Source organism: Hylobates moloch, unplaced genomic scaffold (assembly GCF_009828535.3).
Source record: "Hylobates moloch isolate HMO894 unplaced genomic scaffold, HMol_V3 SCAFFOLD_16, whole genome shotgun sequence".
Classification (NCBI taxonomy): domain Eukaryota; kingdom Metazoa; phylum Chordata; class Mammalia; order Primates; family Hylobatidae; genus Hylobates; species Hylobates moloch.
The window spans coordinates 43803005-43820076 of NW_026652291.1; the positions used below are offsets into that span (position 1 = coordinate 43803005).

At 41.5% G+C, this 17072-nt stretch overlaps 1 long non-coding RNA gene across 4 annotated transcripts in view; it reads left to right on the top strand.

Annotated features, from left to right (window-relative positions):
• The first annotated feature begins 946 nt into the window (after positions 1 to 946).
• The window catches only part of LOC116484528 (uncharacterized), a 95653-nt gene continuing 79527 nt past the window's right edge, over positions 947 to 17072 (top strand). For all 4 annotated transcript variants that reach the window (XR_009210230.1, XR_009210231.1, XR_009210233.1 and 1 more), the window contains exon 1: positions 947 to 1081. This is a non-coding gene — a long non-coding RNA (uncharacterized LOC116484528). The remainder of the gene's footprint in view (positions 1082 to 17072) is intronic.

Below are 17072 nucleotides of genomic sequence, written 5' to 3' on the forward strand. Positions count from 1 at the left end.
CCACATAATCTTCGGGTAGTAGGAGTTGTGGTGATTTTTATTTCCTTTGTTATGCTTCTCTGTATTGACTGATTTTATTCCCAGTAAATTCAGTTTAAGATGACAAAATCTCTGGTTTTTGTAGTCATAAACTTGTATTAGTCATAAACATGTGCTAGCTCCATGTGAAAAAATTAGTGCTGTTCAACATAAATTCGCAGGATATGCTCGAGAGCCAGTAGGAATAAGGGTAAAGAAACAAGCGTTAAGGCAAGTAAATTAGATGATGAGAGAAAACCTAGTCTACAAAGTTACCATTTAAATCTTTAACTCCAGGCAGCTCTTTCATAAATGGTTTTCTTTGGTCATACAAGGTGACCACGGGTCATATAAGGTAATGTTAAAATCACAAGTCAGGGTTTCTGTCTGACTGCTGGTGGGTCAGATATCTTCCCCTCCCATGAAAGAAAAATCATTCTATAGTGTTAATAATCTTGTCATGTCTGTAGAAATGAGCACTTCCTCTTCCACCACCAAGCTCCCCACCCCAAATTCTGCTTGAGACATTATACTGCAGGCTAATGGTCTAAGCAAAATTAAGATTGGTTAAATTAATAATTCTATTGTTCCTAATTAAGAGTTTATTTTGCACTTAAGATATTGAACCATAGCCCTATGTATATTTTTAATGCAAGCAAATATTAGTGAAGCAAATTTGTCATTTTCATTTGTGTATTTTGGACAAAGATTTGTTTATACTCAGTGAAATGATAATTTTTCTGGTAATTTCTCCTTTTCCCAGCAAAGAATGCTTAATCTCGTTTCTGAAAATGATACGATTTGGGCAGCAAATCCTACGTTGAGAATTCTTCCCAGATCTCAAGTTATATAACTGAACAGATGGTATTCGCATGGCTTTGACAGGTCAGGCTGCAATCACAGGACATCCTGAGGAAGCAGCTCGGAAGCCTTCCCGAGGAGAGTGGGAAGATCCCGTGAGCAAGCAGGCACGTGTGGCTGTGGGATTGGGTGAAGAACTGCACTCTGACTCAGCTTCCCATCTTCACGGCCCAGGAGCAAATTCCTCAGGATCCTGAAAGAGGTACAAATAATCCTGCAGAAACTAGTGGTACATTTGATTGAAGCAGAAAAATAAACAAGTCTTTCTTGTGGGAGAAAACAAGGTCTCTCAGGGAATGTGATACAGGAAGAGTGATTTGGTTTGTGGTCATGGTTGAAATGCCACAGGTAGATGGACAGTGAATTGGATGTGTTCTAATTGTACCTTGGGCTTGCAGCATGATGGGGAAAAAATGGGAAAAATATCCCTGTCTTCACAGAGTTTGCAGCTTATTGGGAGAGAAAAAATCACTCAGTCAATAAATACATGAACAAACACACACATGACAGTGATAAGGGTCAAGGAGAAAAAAAATGCCGAGAAGGGGGATACAGAGACGTGTGCATAAAATTTGAGATAGAAATCCTCTTTTAAAAAAGATGTCATTTGAGTAAAGAAAGACTTGAAGGAAATGAGAGAGAAAACCATGTATATAGCAGGGAAAGAGAACTCCAGTGAGTGGAAACAGCCAATGCAAACGCCCTGAGCCAAGGAAATGACTGGAGTGTCCAGGGACCCATAAAAATCCCCGTGCGGCTAACGCAGAGCACACCGGGGAAGCAGTGTGCAAGATGAGGTTTGAAAGCCAATGTGAGGTCAGATCATACAGAGTCTTGAAGTTCACAGCCTGGAATTGCCTTTTCTTCTGAGTGAGATGGAAAACAGGAGGGTCTGGAGCAGACAAATGACATAATTTGGATTATTGTTTACTGGGATCGCTCTTTGTAGGAAATAGCTTGTGGGGCAGCAAGGGCACAGGCAAGGGGCAGGGCAGTGAGGGGCAGGGAAGAAGTGTCTAGAAGACTATTGAGATAATTCAGGCAAGAGAGGAAGGTGGATTGGACCAGGATGGTGGCAGTCTAAGCAGCAAGAAGCGGGTAAATTCTGGATATATTTTGAAGGTAGAATCAATAGGTCTGGTTAATGGATTAGATGCCTTGTATGAAAAAAAAAAAAAGGAGTTTAGGGTTATTCCAAGGTTTGGGGGCTACACAACTGGAAGGACGGAGTAGATCTGAGAAGCTTAATAAGAAGGAGGAGAATGTGGGAAGGGCAGGTTTGGAGGGTATCAGGACATCTGTTTGGAATATATTATGTTTGAGATGTTAAGTGGGCAATTGAATGCACAAGTCTGATGTGCCAAGGAGAGATTTGGGCTGAAAATATAAATGAGAGAGTCATCAGTACAGACAGGGCATTTAAAACCATGAGGCTTCATGAGTTCACCTACTGATGGATACTGCGTACAGAAACCAAGATAATATGCAGAGAGTGATGTTCTGTATGGAATGCTGCTGGTAAGTACAATGAGGCAAGCTGACAATTGGGTTTAGCCATATGCAAATCATCACTGATCTTTATAAGAGCAGCTTTTTAGAATCTAGGGCAAAAGGTTTGCTGGACTGGGTTCAAGAGAGAATGCAGACATTGGACACAGCGAGCAAAGACACTCCATTCAAAAACATTTGCTTTACAGGGAAGAGGAGAGATAGTGGTAGTTGGATGGGAAGACGGGATCAAGAGAGGATTTTTAAATTTTTTTTAATTGAAGTACTATATATGGTAAAGATGCTTACTGCTTGTGTATTGCTCTATAATTTTCACAACCAAACACACCCAAGTAACTAGTACTCATTTCAAGAAAAATAATATTGCTAGTCCCCAAGAAGTCTCCTGCCTGCTCCCTCTCATCACTGTCCCCACCCAAGGGCAACAACTATCTTGAACCAACTTCTAAAACCCAATTCATTTTCCTACTTTTGTACTTTGCATAAATGAAATCATACAGTTCATGCTCTTCTGCGTCTGGCTTTTTTGCCTGTATGTTACATTTGTAATATTTGTCTATATTGTTGCCTGTAATTATGGTTTGATCATTCTTATTGCTATATAATAATCTAGTATACCAAGATTTATTGATCCCTTCTACTGTTGCTGGGCAAATGGGTATTTTCCAGTTTTACAAATACTGCTGCTATGAGCATTCTAGTACATGTCGTTTGGTGAGCATATGTACACATTTTACTGGGTATATTTCTGTGAGTGGAATTGCTGGGGCATAGAGAATGCATATATTCAGGTTTAGTTTTCCAAAATGGCTATATTGATTTATGCTCCCACTAGCACTGTAAGAGAGACTTTATCAGTAATAGAGGTGATATTATAATATCTTCATCTGTTACTCCTTTGTCTTATAACTTAATTTTTTGAGAATTAAGGGGATGAAGAGGGGTAGTGATTACTGGGCCCGCTCAAAATCTTAAGGAAGAGACTGCCGCTCATAGGGTTGGTGTGAGGAGTGACCAACTGTAAAATACCTGGCATCATCCTGGCCCAGGATATGTATCCAGCATATGTTAGTTGTCGCTCTAATTTTGTAGTCACCCTCTCAGCCTTGCCTCCAGGCAGAGGTCAAGGTAAAGCAGTGATAACTGCAGTTTCCTTCTCCTCTAAATCACACTCATCCATCCAATTTCCTTTATAGCATTGGGAAAGGGTGAACACTCAGGATGCTTCACTGACCATATTGCAGGACCAAGAATAAATAACACAGAAGCTCACATACCCCTCTTCATAACTTTCTCTGCATCCTCCTGTTAGACCAGGCATTTCATCAGGTTCCTGGAGGGGTTAAAGAAGAGTCGTGTGCTCGATTTCATTGTAAATCATCTAATAAACCATCTATAGAAAAAGCATACGCTAGAGATGGTTTATTCCACCACTGAACTCTAACAGCGGCAATCCTAAGGCGGGCTGGTTAAATTATAGCTGGACGTAATTCCTTGCCGTTTGCTGCTATCTGGCGATGTTCATTGTTTATTTAACGAATAAATTTAATATACTCCTGCATTTAAAAAGTTTCTTTCCTTATAGCTATGTCCATCCAAAAGGAGCATATGTGACTAAAATCATCATGATATCCAAGGAGATGAATTGATTTTTACAGGATTGTGTCTGATTATATCTTTTATTCCCACATCAAAAAATAATTAATGGAGTTGGTGAAAACCAGTATCTTTCAGTGATGTAATCTAGGTGAAACCAAAATCTTCTCTATAGTATATTTATATATACTAAAAAGACATATATACTTTATTTTTTAGAGCAGTTTGGACTTACAAAAAATTATAAAGATAGTAAAAAGAGTTCCTATGTACTCCATATCCAGTTTCTCCTATTATTGACAACTTATATTTGTATAGTACATTTGTTATAATTAGTGAATCAACACCTGTATATTATTAACAAGTCTATACTTTATTCAGATTTCCTTGGTATTTATCTAATGTCCTTCTATTTCCTTGGTATTTATCTGATGTCCTTTTTATTTAATGTCCTTCTATTTCCTTCGTATTTATCTAATGTCCTTTTTTTTTGAGACAGTTTTGCTTTTATTTAATGTCCTTCTATTTCCTTGGTGTTTATCTAATGTCCTTTTTTTTTTTGAGACAGAATTTTGCTCTTGTCACCCAGGCTGGGGTACAATGGTGTGATCTCGGCTCCCTGCAACCTCTGCCTCCCAGATTCAAGCGATTCTCCTGCCTCAGCCTTGCGAGTAGCTGGGATTACAGGTGCCCGCCACCATGCCCAGCCAATTTTTTCATTTTTAGTAGAGACAGGGTTTCACCATGTTGGCCAGGCTGGTCTTGAACTTCTGATCTCAGGTGCCTTGGCCTCCCAAGTGGCATGAGCCACTGCGCCTGGACCCTCATGTCCTTCTTCTATTTCAGAATCTCATCCAGGATACCATATTACATTACTTGTTGTGTCTCCTCAGGCTCCTCTTGGCTGTGATGATTTTTCAGATTTACCTTGTTTTTGAGGAATACTCATCAAATATTTTGTAGACTGCTCCTTAATTGGTATTTATCTGATTTTTTTTTGCATGATTAGACTGGATTATGGGTTTTTGGGTAGAAATTCACAAAGATAAAGAGCCTTTTTGTTGCATTGTGTCAAGGGTACATTCCATCAACATGACTTCTTACTGTTGATATTGATCTTGATTGCTTGGCTCAGGTAATTTGTCATGTTCTTCACTATAAAGTTAAACCATGTCTATGCGGCACCCTTTGGAAGGAAGTCACTACATATAGCCCACATCAAAGGAGTAGGGGGTTATGTTCTACGTCTTTGAGTGTAGAATATCTACAGAAATTATTTGGAATTCTTCTGCATGGGAGATTTGTCCTTTTTTCACGATTTATTTATTCAATTATTCATTTATAATAGTATGAACTCACAGTTATTTTATACTTTTGGTTATAGTCGAATACTGCATTATTTTGTGGTTCACATTGTTCCAGGTTTGGCCATGAGGAGCTCTTGTTGAAGTTGGCTCCTGTATCCCTTTGAGATCCTCTTATCATTGTGTGTGTGTGTGTGTGTGTGTGTGTGTATTAGGTACGTACTTTCTGGCACTAGAAGATGCTCCAGGGCCAACTTGTATATATGCTAACCCAATCTTAGAATCAGCAATTTCTCCAAGGAGCTCTAGTTTCTTTTACTGGAGAACAGTTTTTTTTTTTTTTTTTTTTTGAGACGGAGTCTTTCTCTGTCCCCCAGGCTGGAGTGCAGTGGCGCGATCTCGGCTCACTGCAAGCTCCGCCTCCTGGGTTCACACCATTCTCCTGCCTCAGCCTCCCGAGTAGCTGGGACTACAGGCACCCGCCACCACGCCAGGCTAATTTTTTGTATTTTTTAGTAGAGACGGGGTTTCATCATGTTAGCCAGGATGGTCTCGATCTCCTGACCTCGTGATCCGCCTGCCTCGGCTTCCCAAAGTGCTGGGATTACAGGCTTGAGCCACCGCGCCCGGCCGAGAACAGTATTAAAACCAAAATCTGGGCACTAGAAGTTCTCCTTGCTACTGGGGTGTCATTGCTTTCTAGGCTCTCTTAGCTGACAGAAGGAAATATGTATACTAAGCTCTGTACATAAATACAAATATCTATAAATATTTCTATATGTAACCATAGGTATCTATGTTAAGCTAAACATGAGTGAATTCAAACTGATAGCCCCAACTCTAATTCATTACCACATGGACCAGTCTAGCCTATTTCCATTGCTTATCTGTGAAATCCATGAGAAATCTGGCTCCCACCATCCACCATGCATTTACTTAATTGCTAATTCTGGTATAAATGTAGAGCAGTATTAGAATTGTTAACTTGAAACCTTATGGGAAACAACTGTATTAAGTACAGTTTTATGTAAATTTTCTTTTGCCTTTAGTCTTACAGACTCCTCCCATTTCCAAAATCACTTAGGTCAGCATCATTTCCTCCCACCTCCTTCAGTGAAGTTGCTTTATAGATTTTTATTACAGTTAGATTGTTTTGTCACTGCAGTCCATTCTAGGACCCTTGACCTTCTAAATGATCTTTAAAATGTGCATACACTAATGTTTACTCTTTGTTCTATAAAGTTCCATGGATTTTGATATATGCATTGTCATGTATCCATAATTACAGTATTATGTGGACAGTTTTACCACTCTAAGAAATTCCTCCTGCTTAACCTATTTAATCCTTCCTCCCCTCTCCCTGAGCCCCCCGGAAATCAATGCATTTTTTTACTGTCTCCATAGTTTTGCCTTTTCCAGAATGTCATATAATTGTAAACATACAATATGTAGCCTTCCAGATTGGGTTGTTTCAGTTGGAACTATGCATTTAAGATTCATTCATGTCTTTTTGTGATTCGACAGTTCATTTATTTTTATCATCAAATAATATTCCAGCAACTGACTGTACCACAGTTTATTTATCCATTCACCTATTGAAGGACATCTTAGTTGCTCCCAGTTTTTGGTCATTATGAATATAGCTGCTATAAATATTTGTTTGCAGGCTTTTATGTGGATATAAATCTCAAATCAGTTGGGTAAACACCTAAAAGTTCAAATGCTGAATCGTATGGTAAGACTGTGTTTAGCTTCTCTGCCCTACTTAGCTAGCATGTGCCACTCCTCAAAATCAGGTGGTGACTACCCCTATGATCATCAACAGCCAACACCATCAGTTATTTCACTGTTTCTCCCACCCTCATTCCAATTTGCAGTACATAAATACGTCTATTGAGTGACCCGCCTGTGTAAGAATAATCATTCTTTATACTTTTCAAAGTTCTTTCACATGCATTATCACAATATCTCTAAAATAGCAGTACAGGAGCCAACCTGTTCCAGGCAGAATCCTGGCTCTGATCCTAACCTACGGCCTGACACAGGGAAAGTATATAAATCTTTTCACCTGTAAAAGGGGATACTGCAGCACCTATCTAAATGTACCTGTTCGTGCTGTGAAGACTTAATGAGTGTTTAGGGCAGCGCCACTTCTTGGACCACGTCAAACTGCTGTTTGGCCGAAGGCTCGGCCAAGATTAGAATGCGAATCTTTTGATTCTTATTCCTATGCTTCTTCCCCTAGAGATGAGATTATTCCCCCAACCTCTTTTCCCTGCAACCTCGGCCAATATGGGAGCCTCAGTGACATCAAAGCAATTAACCTAACAACCAATTTAGGAAAAGGCTCTGGTAATTTTTGTGCACATGCATGGTAGGGGAGGGATCTGTTTATAGTCAAGTAGGATGATCCAATAACCATTGACAGAAATGGTCTTTCCTTATCTTTAATGAATAAAAAGAACAACAGACTTCATTTTAATATCTAGGCTCTTAGATCAATCAATGGGCTAAGTACTGAAATAGTTTAAAAATCCATGAATTGAACTGCATGAACATGAATCTGTGCATAATGAATCTGTTCAAAAACAAGTTTGGGCAGTTCACATCTGGTATGTAGTGTTTTCAGAGTAAGGTTTTAAGGTTTAAGAGGTTTTAAAACTCTGTATCCCAGCCAGAGAATGCTTATCTGCTTTATGCTAGTTTTTACCTGCAGAATTTTTGTCTCTGTGACATCATATATTTATTTGCTGCTATATTTTAGAATGCATTGCACAACAGTGGGAACTGATCTAAGAAGGTTAATCATATTCTGGCGGTTGCTGAGCAGGCTGGCAATTAATGAGAAAGTTTGAAGAAGAATGTTATTTCAGAATACACCACAACCTATTCTATATGGTCAAGTTGACTTTTTATGATCATTTGGTTGCTTATATAAACAGTGAAGTGCAAAAATCCTCAAGGACTGACAAGCAAAGATTAATATTGTGTTTACAAAATAAGCAAACACAAAATATCCACAATGCTTTCACACACACACACACACACACACACATGCACACACATATACACATACATGCGTGCACAAACACATCTTTGTTGCAACCTGTTCGTCTTGGGCTAGAGGTATGTGTGGGACGTGACTAGAACTATCAGCAAGGATCACCAGGATTTCAAATAACTTGCAATGATTGATATCAGTTATAAAAACACTGAATTATCCAACTGATCATGGCTAGAGTATAGTTCGGAAACCGTTTATAAATAAAATTACATTCTAGTCACAACAATTTAATAATATAAATATAGAGAGAAATTTAAATATACAAACATTTCAAGTAAATGCTAATTGTGACCTAATGCCTTTAGTAGAGAAAAATAATAAGAAAATTCATCTAGTGTTCTGTTTATAACTCTAATGCGAACGATAGCTCTCTATTAGTTGAGTCAAATGTTTGTATCTTGATTATGGGCATCAGAATCTTTACTGACCTACACTCCTATTGAGAGGTGACAGTGTGCTGGCAGTCCTCACAGCCCTCGCTCGCTCTCGGCACCTCCTCTGCCTGGGCTCCCACTTTGGCGGCACTTGAGGAGCCCTTCAGCCCACCGCTGCACTGTGGGAGCCCCTTTCTGGGCTGGCCAAGGCGGGAGCCGGCTCCCTCAGCTTGCAGGGAGGTGTGGAGGGAGAGGCGCGAGCGGGAACTGGGGCTGCGCACGGCGCTTGCGGGCCAGCTGGAGTTCCGGGTGGGCGTGGGCTTGGCCGGCCCCTCACTCAGAGCAGCCGGCAGGCCCTGCCGGCCCCGGGCAATGAGGGACTTAGCACCCAGGCCAGCGGCTGCGGAGGGTGTACTGGGTCCCCCAGCAGTGCCAGCCCACTGGCGCTGTGCTCGATTTCTCACCGTGCCTTAGCTGCCTTCCCACAGGGCAGGGCTCGGGACCTGCAGCCCGCCATGCCTGAGCCTCCCACCCCCTCCATGGGCTCCTGTGCGGCCAGAGCCTCCCCGACGAGTGCCACCCCCTGCTCCACGGCGCCCAGTCCCATCAACCACCCAAGGGCTGAGGAGTGTGAGCGCATGGGGCGGGACTGGCAGGCAGCTCCACCTGCAGCCCCGGTGCAGGATCCACTGGGCAAAGCCAGCTGGGCTCCTGAGTCTGGTGGAGATGTGGAGAACCTTTATGTCTAGCTCAGGGATTGTAAATACACCAGTCGGCACTCTGTATATAGCTCAAGGTTTGTGGACACACCAATCAGCACCCTGTGTCTAGCTCAGGGTTTGTGAGTGCACCAATGGACACTCTGTATCTAGCTGCTCTGGTGGGGTCTTGGAGAACCTTTATGTCTAGCTCAAGGATTGTAAATACACCAATCGGCACTCCGTATCTAGCTCAAGGTTTGCAAACACACCAATCAGCACCCTGTGTCTAGCTCGAGGTTTGTGGATGCACCAATCGACACTCTGTATCTAGCTGCTCTGGTGGGGCTTTGGAGAACCTTTGTGTCGGTACTCTGCATCTAACTGATCTCATGAGGACGTGGAGAACTTTTATGTCTAGCTCAGGGATGGTAAATGCACCAATCAGTGCCCTGTCAGAACAGACTACTGGGCTCTACCAATCAGCAGGACGTGGGTGGGGCCAGATAAGAGAATAAAAGCAGGCTGCCCGAGCCAGCAAAGGCAACCCACTCGGGTCCCCTTCCACACTGTGGAAGCTTTGTTCTTTCGCTCTTTGCAATAAATCTTGCTACTGCTCACTCTTTGGGTCCACACTGCTTTTATGAGCTGTAACACTCACCGCGAAGGTCTGCAGCTTCACTCCTGAAGCCAGCGAGACCACGAACCCACCAGAAGGAAGAAACTCCGAACACAACCGAACATCAGAAGGAACAAACTCCAGACGCGCCACCTTAAGAGCTGTAACACTCACCGCGAGGGCCCGCGGCTTCATTCTTGAAGTCAGTGAGACCAAGAACCCACCAATTCCGGACACACTATCAAGAAAAAAAAGGAAGAAGTGTGATATTTATTTGTCCATTAGTTCACTTCGTTCATTCATTCTGCAGATATTCAGCATTTACCATGTATGTGGCATTGAACTTGGCCCGAAGAACAGACAACATAATGGTGTTTGGAGAATTGAAATAGTTATACTGCAAGTAATCTAATTGATTAAATGTTCTTATTTAAAGTTGAAGACTGAGGCAAATTAAAACAGCCAAACAATTTCGGCTAGTTTTACCTATGCACTCTCGTTATGTCCATACCCCCATTCCACTAAACTTCTCTTGTCATTCTTCCCTGTTTTCTAACCACTATTATAACTCCAACAGATATATTTTCATTTGCGTTTATATACAATTAAGTTGGTCAATGGTCCTAGTCCATTCACTTCAACTACATAAGTACAATGTAAGTGAAATAAATGTGTTATTTAAAAATGAGGTCTGATCAGTACCATAAGACAGGGCAAAAAGGAAAATAAAGAAAATGAGGTCTGAGGTTAAAATATTTCATTTAAAAACATCAAAACTGAACCCAGAAATGATCACAATAGAAGCAGACAGACATTCCTCAGAACTTCTTTCTACTGTCTATTTCCTGAAATGGTTTTTCTCTAGTTTATTTCATTTTGTATCACAGATGACTATTTGGTTTAGTATGTCTAATTCCTCTGCAATTAGATTTGCAGAACATATTATTTCATTTTAATAAAAAAGTTTCTGAATCACAGCCAAATTGCTGTAGGACAAGCAGATTTTGTTTTCTTACAATTTCATTAGTAAAAAAAGCGAGGATACCAATATTGAAATGTCACAAATATGGAATTTTAAGTCAAACATCTGTGTTCCCTTAAAGGAGAATATCTTTTCTGAAGCTTGGGAGCCTCCATTAGTGAACAAATTAGTTAAACAGACATTTGCAATGAAAAAAAAAATCCCATCAGTTTTGTGGAATTATTTTTGTTTTATTATGGGTTTATTTCATTATTAAAAGTAGAAAAAATGCATAAAATAATAGAAGAATAAAAAATAAAACAATTACTTGAGGCTGTACTAGGCAAAAGATTCTGATGTGCTTCACTGAACACACGATGTAACCTGAGCCCCTGTCCCTGGCTTGACAAGAGCATCTGTTTCTCACAGATGCCTGAAAAACACCCTGCTCCTCTAGATGCTGGGGTGCATTTCTGAGCATTGCATTACCTTCAGCAAAGAGTGCAAACACGTATTCTATTTGTAAGGGATGGAAGAATGTAGATGGTTGTGTTGTGCATACCGTCTACATCCTTCTATGTATATATGCTCTTGTACCCAAAAGAAAAGTTACACTTAATTGATGGTCCATGGCTGTACAAACAACAAGAAATACCACATCTAGAACTGCAAAAAAACAAGTGGAAGAACCAGTATCTCTTATTTAGATATACTGTAGTAGTAAAAGAGCACATACCCAGTACAAAGGAAGGGGTATCTGCTTTTCTTAGTTCTGGGGATTGCTATGTTTAATAACTTTAGAGGAACACTGTAGATGGAAGGCACGTGCATGTCTCTTTTTTCCTCCTATTGCATACAGAGCCCTGGTACAGAGCACTCAGTGGATACTCATAAATATTTGTTGAGTGAATGAAAAAAGAACAACTAGAACTGTGATGCATTTCTAAAACAGGACTAAAACAGGCCAAGTGGTTAAAGTAAATGAAGATACTTAGCCAGAGAGGAGGAGACTCAGGGAGCACAATAGTTCTCTTTGTATTTGAAATAAATTTTCACATAGAGGAAGAGCTAGACTCAATCTGAGTGACCTAGGGAACAAAATAAGCAACTGTATAAACAGGAACATGAAATTAGAGCTGCCCCAAATGGAAGAGTAACCACTGGAATAACTCTTGTTAACCATTCTAATTCTTACCTAGTTTCTACATCTTCCTGTCACCAAAGTTGCTCATTCATTCACCCATTCATTCAAAAACACATATTTACATGGGTGAACACTTATCTCCAAATTCATCAAATTGTATACATTAAATATGTACAGCTTTTTGTGTGACAATCATGTCTCAATAAAGTAGTTTTAAAAATAGCCACCACCACCACAAATCCCCCACAAAAATACATATTGAGAACCTTCATGCTTACAGGTACTCTATCAGGTTCTGGGGAAATAACTGTGAACCCAACAAACATGGCCTCTTTTCTCATTCAGTTTATAAGCTGGTGAAGGAAACAGACAAGGCAGTCAGACAAATCCTTTACAAATGATCATGCAACTTTGGTTTCAGTAAAGTCAGTTGCTTAAATCAAAGTTGCATGATCATTTGTAAAGGATACCAAAAAGGGAAATCCTGAATCATGTGTAAGGGCTAGACAGGATGATCTCACTAGTCTTTCCAACTTTTGAGATTCCTAGGATACTGTGCTTTCTCCCTGCATTCTCATCTCAGTAAGTTGTCCCATGATGACACCCAGAAGTGATTATATTCACTCTCATCCTCCTCATCTCTACTTTCAAGTCACTACTGACTCCTGATCATTCTAATTGTAGTTCCCATGCTCATCATAAGGTTGTCCTCATGGCTGGCTGACACCTCCTGAGTCCACATCTCCGGTCTGGTAGTGTGCAAATGATCAAGTGCAGCACTCCATGAGATCCTAATGCGGTTGGTTTGCTGACCATAGGTTGAGAAATAAGATTCTTCTGTGTGATGGGTTGAATGGCGGTCCCCACAAAGATATATCCATGCCCAAATCCCTGGAAACTGTGAATGCTACCTTACTTGGAAAAAGTCTTTGCAGATGTAATTAAGGATCTTGGGGTGAGATCTTCCTGGATTCCCTAGTGGGCCTTAACTCCAGTCCCAAGTGTCCTTCTAAGAGAGAGAAGAGCATACAACAAACACACAGAGGAGAAGGTAATATGAAGATGGAGTCAGAGAATGAATGGATGTGGCCACGAGCCAAGGAAGCCAAGGACTGGCAACGGCCACCAGAGGCTTGAAAAGGCAAGGAAGGATTCTCCCCTGAAGCCTCCAGGAGGAGTGTGATGATATCTTGATTTCAGACTTCTGGTCTGTATAATGATGAGAAAATAATTTTTTCTGTTGTTTTAAGCCTCTTAGTTTGTGGCAATTTGTTTAGAGGCCCTAAAATACTAACCCATCATGCCTCCCACCATCCAATACAAACAGTTCATCACAGTGCTATCAGGGGGATCTTGCTAAATGTGAATCTGACCAACATATACTCCTGCTTGAAACCTCTTGTCTCTCTGCAACCCGTAGGCAGCACTCCCTTTCCTTGCCATGATGCCATGAAAGACTGTTCACTTGTATGACACACTTCCCTCGGGGGACACAGGTGATGATCAACTCATAGCATGATGGAGTCAATGCCTCTGTCCCTCCCACTCAAGAATTCATATGAGAATGGAACTGATGAAACTTTTACAGGGATAGATACTCTAATTTAATTTAAACAAAATAAAAACAGAAAGGAAACCATCTTCAGTCTGCTCCTGCTGTTAGGTTACTTGGAACACACCTCCACGGATCGTGCTCCGCTGACTGCTGCCTGCCTTCCTCTCCAGCTGCCTCCCGGAGCATGTTTTGCTTCAGCAGTGCTGACTCGCATTCAGTGCCTAGGACACATGGCAGTCATTTGTGTGTCTTTGCCTTTGCACATCCTGTTCCCTTTGCTTGGAATGCCCTTCCCACAAGTAGCCACTTCACAAACTCCTATTCATCTCATAAAGCCAAATTCGTATTCCATTTACTCCAGGAAACCTTTTTGCCCACTTACATTTTGATCATTCCCTTTCCTATGCAATGATCTTACTGTTTATAAAATATAAAGTTTTATTTTATTACACCATATTGTAATTCTTTGTTTATGTATCCATTTCTTTGAAAGCCAGGCCATATTAAACTCATTTTATTCAGCCTTAAAGAAAAGAAAAAAGAAGATCCTGCCATTTGCCACAACATGGATGGGTGTGGAGGACATGCTGAGTGAAATATGCCAGACATGGAAAGAAAAATATTGCATGATCTCACGTATATGTGGATTATTTTTAAAAAGAGGTCTTATATACAGAAACAGTGAGTAAAATAGTGGTTACTATGGGCAAGGGGAGGGGAGGAAATGCAGTGATATAGGTCAAAGGATACAAAGTAGCAGATATAAACAAGTCTAGAAATCTAATGTATAACATGAGGACTATAGTTAATAAAACTTGCATTAGGGGTCAGGTGTGGGGCTCACCCAGCACTTTGAGAGGCCGAGGTGGGCGGATACTTGAGGCCAGGAAATTGAGACCAGCCTGGCCAACATGGTGAAACCCAGTCTCCACTAAAAATACAAAAATTAGCTGGGCCGTAATCCCACCTACTTGAGAGGCTGAGGCACAAGAATCATTTGAACCCAGGAGGTGAGGTTGCAGTGAGCTGAGATCGCACTATTGCACTCCAGCCTGGGCAATGGAGTGAGACTCTGTCTCAACAAACAAACAAACAAAAAGCTTGTATCAGGGATTTTTGTTAAATAAGTGTATTTTGGCTGCTCTTGTCACACTCACACAAAAGTAACTCTGTGAGATGATAGATATGTTAATCTGCTTTATCACAGTAACAACTTTCCTGTCTATGTGTACCATAACATCATGTTATAAACCTCAAATGCACACAAGAAAATTTATTTTTAAAAAGATGAATCAACTCATCTTGGTATTCTGAGTGCTTAGCATATAGAAGAAACCCACCACCATTCTACTGAATGGTATTGATCCAGAATTTATGCTCTGGAATTGGTGAGCATGTTTGAGGATTGTGATACTTTTTTTTTGCAATAAAAATAACATGAATATTAATATTTAATGAAAATTTTCATGATTTTAGGAGAGAGGCTTGTGAGAGGTTTGTAGAGAAGGTGAAAAAAATCATTAATTCCTTAGGAAACTCAATTATTAGGCAGCCACACTGGGTTTCATAGAATTGATTTGAGAACTGGAAACATAATGATCTCCTTCATCCAGTTCTGGTGATAAAATTGAAAGGGGATACTTTTATTCTCCACAAGGAGAAACACAAGTAGTTTTGAGAACAAGACAGCATTTCGTCTTCACTTTCACCTGCAGATGTGCCCCGGACCCTGGTCCTTCTAAGTTGCCACCTGCCAATGCCTCTTCACACAGCTTTCTCAGCCCTGCCAGGATAGTCCCTTTTCTTCAGCAACAAAGAAGGGCATTGTGGCTCAGGGTTCCTTTGGGAATGGATGTTTGGAATAAAAATAATGCCACAATACCATTTCCACAAGTGCTCTACATGGCTTTAAAGAAAGTCTCTTAGTAAAAGTGTTTCCATCCCTGTCCTGAAGCTGGGATTCTGCCTGAGCTATTTTCGGCCTTGTTTCCAGTTGCCACTGGCCAGTGGCAGGATTTCACACTCGGCTGCCACATCTCATTACTACCCATTGCGCCCTTTTTCGGGAAAGCTTCTCCTCCCAGGCTGACACACGTGGGAGGCAGGCAGGCGAGATGCTGCCCCTCCTTGCTCCTGCTGGATGCTATGGCCGTCTGGTGTATTTGCCTTTGGCGAGGCAGGGCCTGCGCCTCATCTTCCTGAAAGACAGTCCCTTCTCTCCCTAGGCTGTGAGCACAGGAGATTTAACCACTTTCTTGGGAAGTTGCAGTCAGAAATGTATCCAGATAAATCCAAATGTGGGAGACTTCTCTACCCTGCTCTCTGCCCTGGGAAGCTGAGCTGCAGGACAACATGGAGAGGTTTCCTTGCACACTAGCTTCTGGAGGGACTCAGCCAATGAGGAGCCCCAGGAGGGCACTGAAGGGAGGGGACTGAGGTCAGGTTATACTCCCCTGACCTCCTCCCTGTGATGCTGCCTCGTGGGGCTGTGGTCCTTGACTTCAGTCACTGCGCCTGTCAAGGCAGTATATATATCTCTGCACAAGACCCTTTCCTTCTGAGTTCCAGTGACCACAGTTGAGCCTTGAACAATGCAGGGGTTAGAAGCGCTGAGCCCCATGCCGTCAAAAATCCATGTATAACTTTTGACTCCCCCAGAACTTAACCAGGAATAGTCCACTGTTGACCGGAAGCCTTACCAATAACATAAACAGTCGATTAACACATATTTTGTACGGATTACATAGTGCAAGTAAGCCAGAGAAAAGAAAATGTTAAGAAAATCATAAGGAAGGGAAAAAACATTTATAGTACTGAACTGTACTCATTGATATGTAAGTTGATGTTGCCTGTTTTCAAGATGGACATCTGTCTGGAATGGTGAGGAACTGCAGCTGCAGACCTTGACGTATGGTGCATATCGAGCAATTAAACTTTTTCTTTCTTGTTGTTTTTTTTTTTTGAGACGGAGTCTCGCTCTGTCGCGCCGGCTGGAGTGCAATGGCGCGATCTCAGCTCACTGCAAGCGATCTCGGCTCACTGCAAGCTCCACCTCCCGGGTTCACGCCATTTTCCTGCCTCAGCCTCCCAAGTATCTGGGACTACAGGCACCTGCCACCACACCCGGCTAATTTTTTGTATTTTTAGTAGAGACGGGGTTTCACCCTGTTAGCCAAGATGGTCTCGAGCTCCTGACCTCGTGATCTGCCTGCCTCAGCCTCCCAAAGTCCTGGGATTACAGGCATGAGCCACCGCGCCCGGCCTAAACTTTTTCTTGCAATGTAATGACTTTTCTCTGCCTCTTGGGAGAACTTCCAGCAACACTAGTGGCACTTCGTATGGGTCCCATGGTGTTATTCAAGGTTTACA